Source organism: Lathyrus oleraceus, chromosome 5 (genome assembly GCF_024323335.1).
Source record: "Lathyrus oleraceus cultivar Zhongwan6 chromosome 5, CAAS_Psat_ZW6_1.0, whole genome shotgun sequence".
Taxonomy (NCBI): domain Eukaryota; kingdom Viridiplantae; phylum Streptophyta; class Magnoliopsida; order Fabales; family Fabaceae; genus Lathyrus; species Lathyrus oleraceus.
In genome coordinates, this window is record NC_066583.1 from 528,369,399 (window position 1) to 528,385,708 (window position 16,310).

Genomic DNA, 16,310 nt, shown 5'->3' on the forward strand with positions numbered 1-16,310 from the left:
TGACTGATTATACTTTTTTTTTCTAATTTCTAATACGTTTATATTGATTAACCATGTTATTTTCTACTTTCAAGTACGCTTAATATTGATTGATTATATTTTTTTTCCTAATTTCTAATACGTTTAATATTGATTGGTCATGTTTTTTTCTACTTTCAAGTACGCTTAATATTGATTGATTATATTTTTTTTCTAATTTCTAATACGTTTAATATTGATTAATCATGTTATTTTCTACTTTCAAGTACGCTTAATATTGATTGATCATGCTTTTTTCTACTTTCAAGTACGCTTAAAATCGATTGATTGTATATTTTTCTACTTTCTAGTCTACTTATATTGATTGATTATGCTTTTTTCTCTCTACTTTCTAATACGTTTAATATTGATTGATTATGCTTTTTTAATCATTTGACCAAATGATATCAATATAATATTATATAATATGAAAACATGCACATTATAGATAATCCTCTTATTTAAATCATTACTAATGCTTAAATATTATAGTACAAAATCCCATAGATTCCTAGAATCACATACCTTTTTTAAAAGCAACACATAAAAACTATATCCTCATAAAACTTAAACCACAATCCAAATGTGTGTTGATATGAGAACAAATAAACATTGTATTTGACCTTAAAAATCATTGATTAGTAATGGCTGAACTCTGATAACTTTGGATAACTCTATCATGGGAAATAACAATATGCTCATTATTTTCAGACATTCTTGTAGTTTCTAATATCTTAAATTTCTTTTTCATTTCTTTGCTTTGACCCCAAAGTACCGCATAGAGTATTAGATTTAATTATTAGATTTAATTCATATTTAAATTTGTTAGATATTAGATTTAAATATTAGATTTGATTCATATTTAAGTTTGTTAGAGGCTTATAAATAGGGTGTCAATCATTGTAACTTTTAATCCTTTTTGTAGCCATCATTCTCTGAATAAGAATATTTCCATTCATCATATATTCTACCTTTGCACCAACAATTGGTATCTAGAGCTCCGGTTCAGATTCATTGGGAAACACGGGAAACACGAGTGAACGTGAGGTCTTGTGTGTTTGATTTTGATTCTTAGATTCGTGTTGAATCTTGAACAAAATCTGATCAGAATTTTAATTCTGTGGGTTGGGAAACACTGTGTGAGAAATCTGAGTGTATTGTGCAAGGTAGAAAGATGAACGGAAACGGCAACATGAACACCAAACTTCCAGTATTTGACGGTAAAAACTGGAATCGTTGGATGATCCAAATGCGTGTATTGTTCGGTGCTCAAGATGTTCTAGATCTTGTCACTGATGGTTATGTTCAGGTAGCAGCAGATGCGACGGACGAACAGAAAAACGCGCAGAAGGAAATAAGGAAGAAGGATCAGAAAGCATTGTTCTTCATTCATCAATGTGTTGATGTAAATGTGTTTGAGAAGATTGCAGATTCAACGACAGCAAAGGCTGCGTGGGACACACTGGTTAGATGTTATGGTGGTGACGCATCAGTGAAGAAGGTGAAGCTTCAGTCCTTGAGAAAGCAATATGAGAATCTCAACATGAAGAATAATGAGAAAGTTTCTGAATACATCTCCAGAGTGATTCTGATCACTAATGAGATGAAAGCGTGTGGAGAAACTCTTTCTGAAGAAACAATCATGGAGAAGGTATTGAGATCCCTTACCTCTCAATTTGATTACATTGTGGTAGCAATAGAACATTCCAAAGATCTGAGCACCATGAGAATTGAAGAGCTGCAGAGCAGTCTAGAAGCGCAAGAGTTGCGTTTGACTGAGAGAACTTCTGAAAGGGAAGTAGAGCAGCAGGCTCTGAAAGCAACTTCTGATAGGAGGTATCAGAAGCAGTCAGAAGCCAGGAGAAGATCTGATGGTGGTCAGAAGTCAGAAAGCTTAACCTCTGATAGACAAAAAAATGCTCAGAAGGGAAAAGAGAAGTATGACAAGAAGAAAATCCAATGTTACTGCTGTAAGAAGTTTGGTCACTTTGCTAGAGACTGTTGGTCAAACAAGGAGAGAAAATCAGAAGAAGCAAATATAGCCAGAAGTTCTGATGACGAATCTGTGCTATTAATGGCCTCTGAATCTGATGATATGGATCTGATAGACTGGTGGTATATGGACACTGGTTGTTCAAATCATCTTACTGGAAACAAGAAATGGCTGGTTGACTTTGACTCTGAAAAGAGGACAAAGATCAGATGTGCTGATGACAAATATCTTAATGCAGAAGGTATGGGAAATGTCAGAGTGACTCTGAACAATGGGAAAACAGCATTGATTCAGAACGTGTGGTATGTACCTGGCATCAGAAGCAATCTGATGAGTGTGGGACAATTAATTGAGAAAGGTTTTTCAGTTACCATGAAGGACAATCTTCTGAAGCTGTATGACTGCAATCAGAAGTTGATTATGGAGTCAGAACAGGGAAGGAATAGAACATTCAAGGTGAATGTCAGAACTGCAGACTCAGAATGTCTTAGTGCAACAAGTGCTGAGAAGGAGAGTGAGCTGTGGCACAGAAGATTTGGTCATTTGAATTTCAGAAGCTTAAAACATCTGAATTCAAAGAAGTTGGTACATGGAATTCCTGCAATTAAGAAGCCTGAAAAGTCATGCAAAGTTTGTATGGAAGTAAAACAACCACGATTGCCATTTGCGTCAGAAACTGCTCCAAGAGCAAAACATGCCTTGGGAGTTGTACATTCTGATGTGTGTGGTCCATTTCCAGTAGCATCGATGGGAGGGAATAAATACTTTGTATTATTTGTTGATGAATTCACAAGAATGACATGGGTATCCCTTATTAAGTTTAAACACGAGGTGTTTGATGAATTCAAGAAGTTCAGAATGAAGGCTGAGAATCAGAGTGGTCAGAAGTTGAAGATTCTTAGAACTGACGGTGGAGGTGAGTATAACTCCAAAGAGTTCCAGAAGTTCTGTGAGGAGAATGGAATTGAGCATGAGGTTACTGCTCCTTATACCCCTCAACACAATGGTCTTGCTGAAAGAAGAAACCGCACTTTGCTTGATATGGTGAGAAGCATGCTAAAGGAGAAGAAGCTTCCTCAGAAGCTCTGGGGAGAAGCTGTTGCCACCGCAACGTATGTACTCAACCGATGTCCTACGAAGAAGTTGAAGGAAATAGTTCCAATACAGAAGTGGACTGGAGATAAGCAAAGTGTTAGTCATCTGAAGGTGTTTGGTTCTGTTTGCTATAAACATGTTCCAGAAGCCAGAAGACAGAAGTTGGATGATAGAAGCAAAGTGATGATTCTGATAGGGTACCACAGTACAGGTGCATACAAGCTCTATTGTCCAGAAACCAATAAAATTGAATTCAGCAGAGATGTGATTGTGAAGGAATCAGAAGTTTGGAATTGGGATAAGTCTCAATCTGATTATGATGTTAGAACTTCTGAAGAAAGGTCAGAGTTCAGAATTTCTGAAGTTGGAGTAAACTCTGACGTTGATTCTGACTCTGATAGTGATCCAGACTCTGATGTTCCAGACTCTGATGTTTCAGACTCTGATGATCCAGACTCTGATGATCCATACTCTGATGGTAATCCAAATTCTGGTGGCAATTCAGACTCTGGAAATATGCCAGACCCTGAAGATGGTCAAAGCTCTGGAAGAAGTCAACCATCTGAAGTTAGAAACTCTGAAGTTGAAGACTCTGAACAAGTTCAGAGACCACAAAGAGTCAGAAACATCCCCAGAAGATATGCAGAATTTGACATGCTGAAAGACACTGAAGTAGACTCTGAAGGAGAAGTTATTCAGTGTGCCATGTTAGTAGACTCTGAACCCATAAGTACAGAAGAGGCTCTTAAGCAGAAGCTCTGGCTGAAGGCCATAGAGAGAAACAAGACTGGAAGTTCTGAACAAGAGATAGCCAAGTTCAAGAAAGTTCTGATGAATGAATTCGAAATGACTGATCTAGGCAAAATGACATACTTTCTAGGGATGGAGTTCAGATACTCTGAGAAAGGTATTATTTTGCATCAGCTCAAGTATGAATTAGAACTTCTGAAGAGATTTGATCTGAAGAATTGTAAGATTGTTGTTACTGCATGCCAAGCTGTGTGGATTCTGAATCTATTGCAGGATCTGAAGATTAAAGTAAACAAACCTCTGAAGCTGATGATTGACAACAAGTCTGCAAACAATCTTGCCAGAAACCCAGTGTTGCATGGGAAAAGCAAGCACATTGAGACCAAGTATCATTTTCTGAGACATCAAGTTCAGAGGGGAGTGTTAGAAGTTGTACACTGCAGCACTCAGAAGCAGTTGGCAGATGTTCTGACGAAAGCTATCAAGACTGATCAATTTCTCAGATTAAGGGATGGAATTGGTGTTACAAGTTTTGATGGAATATGAATTAAGGGATGGTATTAGATTTAATTATTAGATTTAATTCATATTTAAGTTTGTTAGATATTAGATTTAAATATTAGATTTGATTCATATTTAAGTTTGTTAGAGGCTTATAAATAGGGTGTCAATCATTGTAACTTTTAATCCTTTTTGTAGCCATCATTCTCTGAATAAGAATATTTCCATTCATCATATATTCTACCTTTGCACCAACATAGAGACCACAAACAATCACCATTGCTCCAAGCATGCTATAAAATAATTTCGACCATGTTAATCGTAAATATATTGATAATTATGAATTGATACATGTTTAGATGAAATGAGATTTATAATATGTATAACTTCCCAAATATAATTTCTCATTCAATATCAAATAAGCAGTTATAACTACTGCCAAGAGTTGAAAAGGACTGAAAAGAGACGTAAATACATGATCCCTCATCTTTATGCACCAGGCCATAGCGATAACAACTAATCCAGACGCCACAATTCTCTGCATAAACATTCACTCACATTTATAAACTTCCTTTAACCATTTAACCAAATATTTAGTAAATTATTGCTAACATACCGAAAAAACAGTGGCTTGAATGGCTCCCATTATGGATATTAAAGCTGCACTTGAGCGAAGACTCGAGTATTCCTCGTTCAACTTAGCCCGTGCCATGTAAAAGAGAACGCCGACAACAATGGTAAATCATTGATGCATAATGATCAACGATGAACGAATGAATGAATAAACTAACCTGAATAATATACCACAATGAATAAGAACAACTACTTGCTAATGCACATGAAACACCCATCACTTTTTTACCAAGGTCGGTATGGTCTGCAAAAGGTTTATATTGGAAGACCAAATATGAATTTCTGCACCTTTAAAAAATACCATCAACATTGCACCATTCATTCCCATTATTGTTCCCATCACTTTCGCCTTTCCTTCAGCAACCTTCAAATTGAATTTATCCATTCTATGAAAACCAAAAGTAAATATATGTTAAGGGATGAAAACTATGTCAATGTTGCTTGAAAAATCAATATAAAGACCAAGAATAAGACAGGTGGTTTATATATAGATACCCGAAGCATACAACCATGATGAATGTAATGGTTGAAATTAGGTTGACAACGACCAACATAAACGTTGCTGACGTCAATACCAGACCCTCAAGATAAAGATTTAGATACAAACTTCCCCTGAAATATTGTTTTTTTTTTGTAAAGTTAGCCATCGATAATATAAATAAATGAAGAGAATACTTGTATAATGTATCACATACCCGAACAATCCACAAAGAAATGTCTTAAAAATCACATAATCTTTTCTCTATTCTTCCTGTAAAAAAGGCCAAATTATTCAAGCTTAGTTTTGTTCAAAGAAGCTACATGACAACAAACAAGAGTATAATAATAATAAAGTGGTAAAAGTAAAAAAGGTGCAAGTAACCTATCATAAATAAGAGCAATTGGGATAGTGAAAGCGGATGCAAAAATAAGGCGATATGCTGCAGCTACTCTCATGCTCATTCTATTATTTATTGCGAGCTTGTATATTATAGCCATTGCAGCAAATGCAATCTATACAAACACCATTAGCACTTCTGGCCATATACTACTTATGTTCCTTATCTTCACTATTAATATTGTTTTTGTTTTATGGAGAAGGTGGTGCTGTGCAAATTATTACGCAGAAACAATGTATTTATATGCTGATTAGATATTATGTTATTACATTAGTGCTTTGATCATGTCATATCGATGTTTATATATAATTAACTTATATATATATATATATATATATATATATATATATATATATATATATATATATATATATATATATATATATATATATATATATATATATATATATATATATATATATATATATATATATATATATATATATATTAATATTAATGTTTATAATTAATATAGATATAATTAACATATACATATAATTAAAATATGTCAATGCTTATATCTATATAGATATAATTATATAATTAATATATATTGATATTAATAGTTAATATAGATATAATTAACATATACATATAACTAACATAAACTGATATAGTTAACATATATATAAATAACATATATAATAATAATAATACCTTAAAAGAGATAGTATTTGTATCATTATATTGTTTACTTATATTAATTATATTATTCCGATGTTAATATCAATGGAGTTGACACTTTTGAGAGAAATTAAATTTGACACCCCATAATTTTGTATAATATCAAAAGTAAATTACTTTTGTCAAGTAAAAAAAATGATAGTACAAGTGAAAAGTCCGGTAAGAATTAAAAAATTTAGTGATATATTAAAATAATTTGGTATACGTTTATACCGGTTTTAAAAAAAACTATTGCGTAAAGAATTCTTTATAAAATACTGAAAAATATTTTAGGGTAAAAACATCGGATTTGTTAAAATGCTCAAATATTTATCGAACTTTTTAAAATATTCAATAGAGATCAAGGGCGGATCCAGATTTTTTACAAAAATAATCCATTTTTTCAAGAAAATTCTCAAAATACTTATGGTTTCAAAATGATTCCCAAATTATTCCACTTTTATGAGGAGACACCAATTCAATTGGCAACTCCTCCTAAAAATTGAATGGAGACGCCAATTGATGCCCATGTGTATTTTTACAAATGAGGCGCCAATTGGATTGACACCTCAGTGTAAAATGCAATTTTTTTTGTTATAAATAGATTTGTTGTGTGAGTCATTGTTCCACATCTCATTTAATCATTTGGCAATCATGTTTGGTGTTCGTCGCTGACACGGGAAGGTGATTTATGCGAGAGACAAACTTCAGATGTTAATGCTCTTCTGGAACATCACTACGCTCGAGCAACTGAAGAGGGAGTTGATTCGTTGGTTAGATGGAAGAATACCAGAAGGGAAAAAATTAGAAGTATTGAGAGACTCGACAGTATCTTTGGTTGGATGCGAATGAAGACTGATAAGAATGCTAGGGAAATGATGTTCGGTCGAGATGCCATCAATTTGATTGTTGTAATCAGTTAGAAATATTTCTGTTTTCAGTTAGCTTATTTTGTACTGATGTTTGTTATGAACCTCGTTGTAACAAAAACTTAATGATATATAATGATTGAAGGTTACAGAAATACAATGTTACAAAAAGCTTATGACCCAGATGAGCTCCTCGATTGGGACAATTGTTCTTGTTGTGTCTTGGTTGACGACAGATACTACATAATCTTATCATTTTATCTGTCGAATCCATTTCTGTCCTGATATGTGTGCTGTTTGGTCTTCCTTTTTTCTTTCTACGCATCTCGTCCTTGTGCCAAACTATATCACCTTCATATGGAGGCCAGTATTCCTCCATTGGTAGTACCGAGAAGCTTTTATCATATACATTCATGACGGTGACGGCCTTGTACACATCAGATAAATGGCTGTAAGCGTCTTGACGAGTATATGTGCATGCTGCAAGTGCAAGGACATGGGAATAAGGAATACAAAAGATCTGAAATTTTCCAGAGTGGCGCCAACTTCTGTTTAGTCTAACAACATAGGCTAAATTTGATCTCCCCTCGTTGTGGTCAATTGTTTCCTGGACGCTGAAGTCAAGAAGCCCAAACCTCACAAAACCAAAACATCCAATAACCCTATCTCTACCAAACACCCCAACAACTTTTCCAACCTTTCCTCAACGCATCATTCACACCCATGTCTCCCTTCAACCGTCTCGGTCGCCCACCAATGAGTCAAACACAACCCAACTACTCTGGCATGGGTCATGAACTCAGCTACGGCGGTACACTCTCGATGCATACTGAAGACTATGCTGAATTGTTTGACTACCTAAACAGGCAATCTCTTGTAGTTGGTAGTGATGCTCCTGGCCCCTCAAATGCTCAAACACCAGTGGTGAATCATCAACGCGGGTTAGGGCCACGGGTTAGGGTAGCTCGGGGATGTGGGACCAGAGGTTGGTTAGGTGATCCCGGTCATCACCATTAGGATTTTTTGTGTAAACAGAAAATTTTATTAATATCAGTTGGTCCTCTTTCAAATTTATGTATCACGTAGACCATTTAGCAAAAAAAATTGCATTTTACACTGAGGTGTCAATCCAATTGGCGCCTCCTCTCAGGTAATACACATGGGCGCCAATTGGATTCGCTAGGCCATGTGCCCTAGCCAATCCAATTGGCGCCTCCATTCAATTTTTAAGAGGAGTCACCAATTGAATTGACGCCTCCTCCTAAAAGTGGGGTAGTTTAGGATTTTTTTGAAATCGGGGGTATTTTGGGAATTTCCTTGAAAAAGTGGGTTATTTTGGTAAAAAAATTCACGGATCCAAGCATTTTTTTTATTAGTGTGGCTAAACATGGAAGAAATTATAAACTAAATATACTGAAAATAAGAAATTATATTGTTAAATGTAATACATTTATAACGAAAATCATCTACCATCCATTTTTTTAAAATGAGTTAAATAACATAATAGTTAATTGAAGAGTTGTCTCAAGTTATTACGAGGCCCTATGTAGATTAGTTGTAGTTTAACAATAAACTAAATAAATAGATATTTTATTTAAGCACAACTTTACCGTTATAAATATTTTATTAGACCTTATTTAGTCACAATTTAACTGCAATAAATTTTGAATCATGTGCGATAGTACGTCTTGAAAAAGGAGAAAAATATAAACGAAAAAATTTAGATGAGTCGTAGTAAAGAATTTAGAATTTTTAATTTCAATTTTATTTTTTATTTTTGAATTATTTAGCTGAACAAAACTCTTAGCAAATTCGAGTCCCGTTTCAAATTGAACTTATCGAGTTGAGACTAGCTAAACTAGGTCGACACGTTTCAGCTATATATATATATATATATATATATATATATATATATATATATATATATATATATATATATATATATATATATATATATATATATATATATATATATATATATATATGACATGATCAAAAGACACCAAGGTGTCAAACTTAATAACATGACACCTCCAATAAACCTTCGCCACACACCCCTATAACAAAATTCACTGTTAGATTGAAAGATATTATCATACATATATATATATATATATATATATATATATAGTTTATTTTTTATTTTTGAATTATTTAGCAGAACAGAACTCTTAGCAAATTCGAGTCCCGTTTCAAATTGAACTTATCGAGTTGAGACTAGCTAAACTAGGTCGACACGTTTCAGCTATATATATATATATATATATATATATATATATATATATATATATATATATATATATATATATATGACATGATCAAAAGACACCAAGGTGTCAAACTTAATAACATGACACCTCCAATAAACCTTCGCCACACACCCCTATAACAAAATTCACTGTTAGATTGAAAGATATTATCATATATATATATATATATATATATATATATATATATATATATATATATATATATATATATATATATATATATATATATATGTTTTGTAAGATGTTAATTTTTATGCATTTCGTCGATATATCAAATGATTTTTGATTGATGTTAAATGTTATATATATTTTCCTATTTTGAATCATGTGCGATAGTATGTCTTGAAAAAAGGAGAAAAATATAAACAACAAAATTTAGATGAGTCATAGTAAAGAATTTAGAATTTAGAATTTCAATTTTTTTATGATTTTTTAAGTTTATTTTTGAGCTATTTAGCCGGACTGAGTCCAAGTTATTTAGTTGTACCAAACTCTTAACAAACTCGAGTCGGATTTCAAATTGAACCAATTCTTATCGAGTTGAGACTAGTTAAATTTGGTTCAACTCAACTCATGAACCAAACTCTTCACAAATTTGAGTCGGATTTCAAATTGAACCAATTCTTATCGAGTTGAGACTACCTAAACTAGGTTCGACTCAACTCAACATGTTTCCAGCCATATAACATGACACTTTTAATAAATCTTCACCACGCACCCCTATTACAAAATCCACCGTTATTTTGAAAATATTATCATCTAAATCATATATATAACGTTTAACATCAATCGAAAATCATTTGATATATCAACGAGATACATAAAAGTTAATGTCTTACAAAATTTTAACCAAACCATTAACTTTTATGTTTACGATATATCGCTCACGATTTCTATCATCAATTGAACTTATGTGAATTCCCTCCAAACTCCAAAATATCTCCCACTTTCTCTCGCAAACTCACAACATTTCATATACTCACTGTCGTACCCCAATATTATACAAGAGAATGAATGAGACATGAATTTTTTTTGATCTTTATTTTATTTTACATCATCTGCATAGTATAATAGAAAGAGAATGAATGAGACATGAAATTTTTTTGATTTGTTAAATTGTTGAACTGACCCATTAAACACGAGTATTAAAAAAAGTTCTCAAGAATATGGGATAGTTATGAAATGATGAATACGCAAATGACATACAATTAGATTTAACTATCATAAAATACTATTTTTATATTAAATAAATCATACATAATTTATTTTATTAATTCTCATGTATTTAATATGACTATTGGAGTCATATAAATCACAACGAGAACCATTAATTAACTACATATATGACACCCAAATAAAATTTAAATACTAGATATATCATTCACAATTTATTTTCATTCATTTTCATATACTTAATATGACCTTAAATGTCATGTATATAAATAATCCAAACTACTAACCCACCAACTATATACATGACACCACTAATATGTTTGTTTAAAGAATTTATTATAATTTTCCATATATTAAATATCATTGTACTTCATCTAAAAAATGAATATTATATATTACAAATATAAACTAATTATATTTTTTCATAAGGTTTTTAGACCCGATGATAGGCTAATTGTGAGTAAAGAGAGTGGACCATTGGTGGATGAAGAGAAAGACCCTAAAAATAGTGAAAAAAAATTATGGCACCTTAGATCATGTGAATTTCTATAAATGTTTTTTGATTTTGAAGATGCATCTCCGGACGTATCATATCACACACTCAACAAAGATTATTCTGAATTACGTTTTTTTCTGTTTACTTTATACATCTCCGAAATAATTCTGTAGTTGCATCTCCGAAGAGACACACCAGTATCTGAATCAACAGAAAAGTAATTTTTCAAAATGAAATTGACATTCATAACATAAAATAAGCATTACAATGATGATTTCAACATAAACTACAATATTACATTTCAATATTCCGGTGGACGCTTGCACATCTTCATAATATCTTTGATCGATCTTTGTAGAGTCGCTTCCAACTCAAGTGGAACTTTTGTTTCGAAACGGAAATATGTATTCCACATAGCCCTAGCATTCGCTTGCGTCTTGAGCTCAAATTTGTTGAACTCAATCTTCCTTCTGTTGTCAATCGACGGTGAAAGGTATTTGAGCTTTACAATCTTTCGTTTGTCTTCGTAAGGTAGGAGATAATGAATTTCGTCTTTGATATCTTCGAGGGAGGTGAAATCGGTGAGCTTAAACGTTCGTAGAGCCGGAGAAGGAGACATTTGCGACATAACAATGAATGTTTATTTGTGACATTTGAGATATTTCCAGTTTGTGCGAAATATAACATAAGAGCACCTAAATTTATAGAAGGAAAAGATCAATATGGATCACTCATTAAACGGCATATTGATTCTGGAGATATATCTCTGAAACCGCATCCTATTATCTTTGTTCCAGAGATCCATCTCTAGAACTTGTCTTGAACCAGCTTCAAAGCAGAACACTAAAACAAAACTTATTTTTTCAATGACAAAAACACAAATGTTATCATGGGGAACATAAAAAATGCATAAAGACAAAATATGAACAAAATGTGACTATATACCACTTCATTTATATTGAGACAAAATTACATACAATTATTTGTCTGGTTAAACAAGAAATTAAAATGAATCAAAACATATGTCGCCGGCTAATTCTTTAGGCGGTACCCCATTGGAATTTTGTGCATTTGATTTTTTTCAATGTTGTTCAATCTCTCGAATTCTTGCATCCTTTCCATAAAATGATCCGACAAATTCTCGACTTTTGTAGTTGAATGAGTCGTTCAGTCCGGTGATATAAATGGTATAGGACATCTCAGTTTCAAGTAAACTTGAACAAAATGATTTGATTTTAAAAGTCACCCAAAACACACGATACAATCATTTGGATTTTGGGGTGGGGTCGTGCGCAGTGGGAAAAAGGTTTCCGAAAACCTGTAGCATGCCAGATCAATATACACTCTATCATATGCACATGCTATTAGGTGATCCATTTTAGGTAAGCGCATCCATTTTTCCTCCGGTGCAGGACTGCTCAAGCAAGAAACAAGAGACTCATAAACCGCACTGAATTTTTCTTTCTTTATGTACAACTGTGCGTATGATTCTTCATGCGTCTTTAAGTCTTAGATAAGTTGATATCAGACAAGTGTATGATTATCTTCTCCTTTACTGAGTAAATCCTAAATGGCTTGGTAACTGTAATTACCGTCCCCCACAACATTGAAGATCCGCTTGATACATTTGTGCATAAAAACCAACATCTCGTTGATGAATGGAATCTTCGATGGAAGCGGCGTCAGAGCTTGTTTGCTAATGCGAGCGCCTTTGAAAACACTTTTTTGAGATTTTGGAGCACCTTTTGTTTTTACGGGTTGAGAGGGCGGTTTCATGTCGGTGGTTTCTGGATAGGAAATCTTACTCAATTGTTCTTTGATGTGGAGTTTCATGTTATCATTGACTTTCAAAAATCTCTCTTGTATTACTTCCAATTCAGTCAAAATAGAGATATATGATTTACCGTCATCCATGCATCCATAATCATCAAATCTAAGTGTCTTACAATGAGTGCAAACCTCGTCCATTCTTATTGGATCATCAAGTTTCACCTTTTTATAAAAATGGTATCACGGTCGGTAACAATCCCTTTAGGCATATCACCTAGTACCTTCAATAGTGTCGGACACACCTCTAATGCCTAACTAAAATTGTCATATTTTTCACACTTAAGAAATGCAAAATTAATAAAATATGTCTTCTCAGTTGAGGTCACACCAACCATCTCCAATAATGGAAGTCTATACTTGTCGGTTTTGTAGGTTGAATCAAGTATGAGCACTGTAGGAAATATGGTGAACAACTTTATGGAATCAGGATGATTCCAAAAAATATCTCTAACAATAACTCCATCATCTCATGTTCGGTACCTAGACATGTAATTGTTATCATCCAACAGTTTCAAGAGTTCCTGCATCTCAGTTCTATCCCCCTAAGCGCCTTGTGTGAGGTACCGAATATTATACACTTGTTTGATATTTGATCTATTTTTGGATCGTTTTCGTTTCAATGTTGCAAGTATATTTTTCGATTGAACAATATTCAAGGTCATATCAGCAACACATTCCTTCTCTTTCGGCTTGAGTCAATAGATGGTTATGCAAACCACATATCACATTAAACCACGAACTTTAAATGGTTATGCAAACCACATATCACATTAAACCACATCATACCAGTATATTTTTCGGATGACCGACTAACTTTAAACACAAATCATGGTTATGCAAACCACATATCACATTAAATCTCCAATTTTTGTTTGCCAACATGTAACCACGAACTTTAAATGGACAATCAAATTTTCTTGTACTGATGTCGTTTCTTTTAAAATTCCAGAGAGGAGTTATATATTTTCCGCTTCTTTCGCAAATCATTATCACAAAGGTGCATCTTCTATCTGAACCATTATCGGACCTTCTGATAACCACACCAAATCCAAGTTTAGAGGCCTCCATACGAATCCATTGAAGCATTTGATCATGAGATTCAAACTCTTGCTTGTTTTTAAAGTCGCTGCCAACATCTATCACCTTCACAACAATGCCTTGAACATTCAGAGAAGCAACCACACCTTGGAAATTCAGAGAAACAACTTGCTTTGAGAAAACATCGGGGTGCACCTTATCTAATGAAAACAATTAAAATCATAACAGAACATAAACACTACTACTGCTGCAGAATGACTTCAAAATGAACACAAATAAATTCTGAAAATCCATAACCGGACAAGTGCATATACGTTCTGGAGATACATTTCTGGATACAGCATAACTTTTTTCAGTAAAAATGGAAGATTAATGTGATCAATACAGAGGAAAAAGAGGAATCTTTACCTGAAACTTTATCTTCTTTTGCTCTCTATGATGTGATGAACCAAAAAGATGGAAATTTGGAGTAAAAAAATGGATTGAGAATGAAGAGTTTTTAGGATGAAGGGTTTGGTTGAAAACCAACTATGTCAACAATGGTTGTATGATCATGCAACTATTTTTTTTATCAGATATTTTTGGAGATGCATCTCTGGAAATATCTGACATGCAAAGGTGTTGTAAATTTTAAAATGCTGCCCATAATTCCGGAGATGCATCTCCGAAATATCTACTGAGCTATTAAGTAATTAAGGATTTTCTTAAAATGTTCCGAAGATGCATCCCCGAAATAAAAATTATCCATCATATATGACATCTCTCAAAATGATCTTACTTGAGTGTGCAAGAGGTTCGTTCATAGATGCATCTTCGGAAATAGAAATTATCTATCTAAGTCCATACTAAGTCTAGAATAATAGTGTTTGTTATGTTTAATTACAATTCTTTTAGTGTTTATATCGGGATGGGTGACAAGTGTCACACTCTCGAGTTATGATAATACAAGTATAAAATTTATAAAGGTATGTAATGAGTATAAAAAAAGTCAATGAAGACTTCAGGTACAATTTCTTGTCTTCATTTGAACAATCATAAGCAAACCATATTTTTCTTCCAAAATAAGATATTATTACTCAATACATTGTCATTTTTTATTTTATAGAAAAATAGTGTTATTTAATACTCCCTCCGTTTTTAATTATATGTCGTTTTGGAAAAAAAAATTGTGCCAAAATATAAGTCGTTTTGTAATTTCTATGTAGAATTAATTTTTTTCTTCCTAAAATACCCCTAATTCATCTCTTTTTTCTATAACTTTCATAATTAAGTGAATCTTGTATTCCAATGCAGAGTGACATTATGAATATTGTTTTTCAATGCATTAGTCCAACTTTTTATAGAAAAAGTCATCCTCTCATAAAACTCTATATTAATTTGTGATTTTTTCAAAATTCCTCTCTCTTAAGAGTTAGGAGTATTTTAGAAAAAGTCATCCTCTCATGACACATTTCATGCCGTGTTATAAAAATGTAAAGATTTGATTAAAACTCTGAAATATCTCTCCTCAACGTGAATTCAAAAGTTTTATATATTGTGCATTTTTTAAACCTTCTTCCTATCATAATAAAAAAATCCTTAAAAAAATTGGCAATGGAATATCCCAAAAATCCATCGATCGAAATAGTAGAAGATTCTATAGTTTCTGATAAGGTTACCGATAAAGAAAATGATGAAGATCCAATTTTTGAAGAAATCATACAAGACTCCGAGGATGAACAAGACGAAGAAGATCCCATTAATTTAAATATCCTTCCGGATAATGGATTGATAGATTTAAACAAATTTCCAGACGAGGAAGATGAAACTTCAGATGAAGCAGAACGCAAAGAAGAATGGAAGAAGTTACGCAAGATTTATCTTTCAAGATTTTATTAAAATTTAATATTGTTATAATTAGCTTTGATTTGAAATGATTATTTTCATTTGAAGAGATTTTTAAAATCCTTATTTACTATAGTTACATTTTTGTAAGTCTTTATTCCATTGTTTTAGTTAAGGTTTAAAATATCTCATTATAAAGAAATTTTATAAGGAAGGAACATAACTCTTTACTTACTTTTTTCTGAATAACCAATTACAAATAGAGAAATTTTAAAATGG

The 16,310-nt window shown here is 32.6% G+C and overlaps 1 pseudogene; it reads right to left on the reverse strand.

Annotated features, from left to right (window-relative positions):
• Positions 1-649: 649 nt before the first annotated feature.
• On the reverse strand, positions 650-11,958 carry LOC127081830 (WAT1-related protein At1g25270-like; annotated as a pseudogene).
• Between the last annotated feature and the right edge of the window lie 4,352 nt (positions 11,959-16,310).